We start from the raw sequence: 4,055 nt of genomic DNA, 5'->3' as shown, positions 1-4,055 counted from the left end.
AGCACAGCTGAATCCACGATACTTCAGGGATTACCTGTCCCCGGGAACCAGATCACCATAGGCTGCTCAATGGGTTTCACTTTTCTGTCCTCTGGTACCGCCCTTCCTCTTTTCCCATGGGCACCCTGCCCCAGACGTCTCTCGACTGTGCAACTCAGAACTCTCCCTCTATGCTTTCATGCCATAGGTGGCCCACTTTTTTTGTGGGAGGACAGTGACGCTTCCTTCAGACTGCAGCAGAGCTGATTAAAGTTGAGTTGTGACAAGTTCTGCCAGGACTGACTCATTTCCTGCAGGTGGTTGTGATCAACATGCCTGTGAAACCAGAGGGACAAATGTGAGCCTTGTTTGATCTGGTCTCTGATTTTCTTTGACATTCCCAACAGGTCATGAGAGTCCTGTTCTCTGTGCTGTGGCATATTCCTCCCTGCGTTTTCCACGCTGAGCTGAGCAGGTGTCTTCAACAGATAATTCTTTTTGCTTACTTTTTTATAAACCTTTTTGTGTGTGTACATGGTAACATGGCTTCACCCTCATTAAATGAGTTTTTCCTCTTTCTTCATCATCCTATGGAAAGGAATTGAGCAGCTGTCTTAGGCTTGACTTACCTGTTTCTGTGATTTCCCATACATGTTTCTATCTTCCCTGAACTTCTTACAAATAAAAGTGGTTAAAGGACAGAGAAAACTTTGTATCAGACATCAGAGTTCATGGCTTGAAGTGAAAAGAAACTCTTGAAGCCTCTCCTAATGCGTATTTCCTAATAAGAGGAGTATAATAACTTATTCATTGTTCACATGTGCTGGTGAGTAAGTTATTACCTAATTCAGATGTGATAAACCAGATGCAGTTTTATGGCAGAAGAGAGAATATAAGGGTAAATACAGTGGGTGCTATAGATCGCATGACATTCTGCTACATTTAAAAAATAGTTATTGATTGAGAAAGCCTTAAAGAGATGGGAGACATGGCACTCACCCTAAAAAGTTTCCCATCTATTTGGGCGAACAGGATAAAAACAATAATTTGAGTTAGTATATGCTATGTGTCCATGTACAGGGAGGTAGGGAGTCTCAGGTATAGGTGGGGGTAATGGTGGAGATGGAAGTGGAGATGGGGAGATCCACAGGGAGAGTCTGTGGGGGCACCTTGGTATCAGACAGGGGAGTTTGGACTTTACCTGGAATGTCACCTGGCTCTGATTTCTGCATTCTTCTGTAGGTGCTGGATAGGTTCAGGACAAACCCTGACTCGCCAGAACACATTTGGACTGAATCTCTCATGAATCTCTATCACTTGATTAATGAATAGCTGATTAGTGAATGTGTTTTTAGGAGTTTGGCATTAGCTCAACTACCCCTAATTTGTAAAGCCACATAAACTTATATCATTTGGTGCAAATGGTGTCTCAGATTTTGAGGAAGCCCAGAGGTTAAAAAAAAGAAATGATTTGCCTGAATTCTAAGCTATAACTTCCAATGGAGGTTGAAAGAGTGGCCACTTGAGGTGCAGAGCTAGAGGGGAACAGGGGAGGGCACATCCATGTGGGTGGGATTTGTAGTAAGGGCTGGCATGTTGTAGAAACTAGCATAGGTCTCAAAACAAAGGAAGAATTTGTTTAACAGGAGTCATCCATAACTTGTGTTGACATTGTCTGAGTCACATACAAAGGTGTGGGATGAGAGAAAATCATTGGATATAATTTCTGAAGACTTTTAAATGCTCTTGACAAACGTCAACCCCAGACACCATCAAAAAAGTCAAGACATCATTTTAAAAACTATAGAGAAGAGGTAGCTTAAGCACCTTAAATGTGGACTCTGTATAGAAGCATATAAAATGGAAACATCCCACCAGAGTTGGAAATAAACCTCTATCAGTGGTCCTATAAATGACATGAAGAGAATGTCATGCATGGTAAGTTTCAAACATTCTCAGGTCATGACAGTTTTTAAAAAATAAAAATGCTGGGGCTGGAGAAATGGCTCAGTGCTTAAGAGCACTTGTTCTTGTGCAGGACCTGGGTTCAGTTCCTAGCACCTTCATGGCAGCTAACCACTGTTCCTAACTCAGTTCCAGGGAATCTGATGCCTTCTTCTGTCCTCCTTGGGCATTGCAGCCACATGGTGCACTTACATATATGCAGGCAAAATACTCATACACATAAAGTAAAAATAAAATATTTTTTTAAAAATACATAAGAAATGAAAATACCAATCCATTGAGAACAAGACTCAAGGGATTTTCTAAAGAAGTAGCAGCTCTTACAAACAGCAGATGACCTGCCCCAAGGGACTACTGAACATGTACTTTTCCCCTCAAGAAAGGTGGTGCAAAGAATTACCAGTGACCACCAGGCAAAGAAAAGCAAAAGAACTTAACATAACCAAACCAACCAAACAAACAAAAAGCCCCAGCAAAATGCGGGGCATTCTCAGAGTGGTGGAAAGAAACGAGGAGACTTCATTCCCAAGTGTAAAAGTGTGGTGCTTCCACATCTCCAGGAGGGGCTGCTCCAGCACATATTCAGACAGTGTTGGAGGAGTTGGAGAAATACAGAGGAGACATGTGGGATGATGGGTGGGTGTCAGGGAAATTGATGTGGAAGAAACAGGAAAATTCTTGTGGCGAGGGACCCAACTTCAAGCAGATTAACTTAACGTGGTTGACACCTTCCAGAAAGTCCTGGTCATGGTGGCTCTGAGCCTTAGGGTACTTTCATAGCAGTCTTGCTATACTAGTGAGTTAAGTCTAGGATGACCCTCCCACTGATTATCTTACTTATGGAATTTATTACTCTCAGATGAAGCTGAAAAGTGAATGTTATAAGATTGTACTCTTCCTGGAGGCAGCTCTGCTGTGCCTGTACGTAGGCTCTCTGAGGTTCATGTGAAGAAAGGATAATACAGTCTGTCCACAGACCATCTCAGATGCAGCAGGTGATCTTTGGGATCTTTAGCACTTGTTAATTTCACCTGTTCAGACAGCTTCATGGACCATGCACCAGGACTCACGTGGATTACATAACTTGAGTCTCCAGTTGTGCTGACAGGGACTTAAAAGGGGCATGGTCATAAATCATAGGGTGAAAGGAGTAAAGAAATTTGAATATGAAATATCCCCTACAGACTCATGGGTTAAATGCTTGGTTCCTAGCTGCTGGTGTTATTTTTGGTGGTTCTAGAAACTGCAAGGTGAGGCCTAGTTGGGGGAAGGACATGGGTCATTGGTGGGGGGAGGAGGTAGGACCTTTGAAGGGGATGTCTTGTCCTGACCCCTTCTTGTTCCTCTCTGTTTTCTATTCTGTAGGTGAGGAAGGTCCCCTACCACATGCTCCTGCCATCATAATGTTCTGCCCTAATACATGGAGTCAAGCAGCCATGGTCTAGAACCCTCTGAAACCATGAGCCAGAACAAATAGTTTTTTTTTTCCCTTGAGTTATCTCAGAATTGTATTCAGTTGGTAGGAAAGCTGACCAATACACAGATCTTTTCATCCTTGCAGTCAGAGTGACTGAGCTAGTTCTTTCACATGCCTGTGCTGAAGCATCAACTTCCATAAACCTGGCTTCCCGCAGCTCCATCTGCCTGTGGATTACTTTGGGCTAGCTTTCAAAGAGCTTAAGAGACAGGCCTTTAGCACAGCGGAGAACCAGCAAGCTCTCCCCCACCACCTTGGAAGCACAATCGTGACTTCAAGCTTGATTTTCTGTTTCCAGGAAAGTTCTGGAAATAAGGGTGTCCCTTTGCCCTACCCATGACCTTCCCTCTCCTCACCTGCTTCTTCCCCTTCTTTGGTTCCTCTAGCTTCTCTTTTTCTGTGTCCTCTCCTCTTCCCTGCCGCCCTTACCCTCTTTTGGCTCCTCTTGATCTCCTTCCTCCTTTTGTCCTTGTTCTAGAGAATGAAAAGCACAGGATCAGCAGAGGCAGGAGAGTGATCAAGGTGTTTGGATTTGTCCTCCAAGCTGAGCCATTATACCATTTCTTAAAGTCACAAGGGAGAGGGATGCATGCGCACTGCATCTACGGATTCAGTGTATGATGGTTTCCGTGGG

This window comes from Nannospalax galili, unplaced genomic scaffold (assembly GCF_000622305.1).
Source record: "Nannospalax galili isolate Female #2095 unplaced genomic scaffold, S.galili_v1.0 scaffold291, whole genome shotgun sequence".
Taxonomy (NCBI): domain Eukaryota; kingdom Metazoa; phylum Chordata; class Mammalia; order Rodentia; family Spalacidae; genus Nannospalax; species Nannospalax galili.
This window is presented reverse-complemented; position numbering follows the sequence as displayed.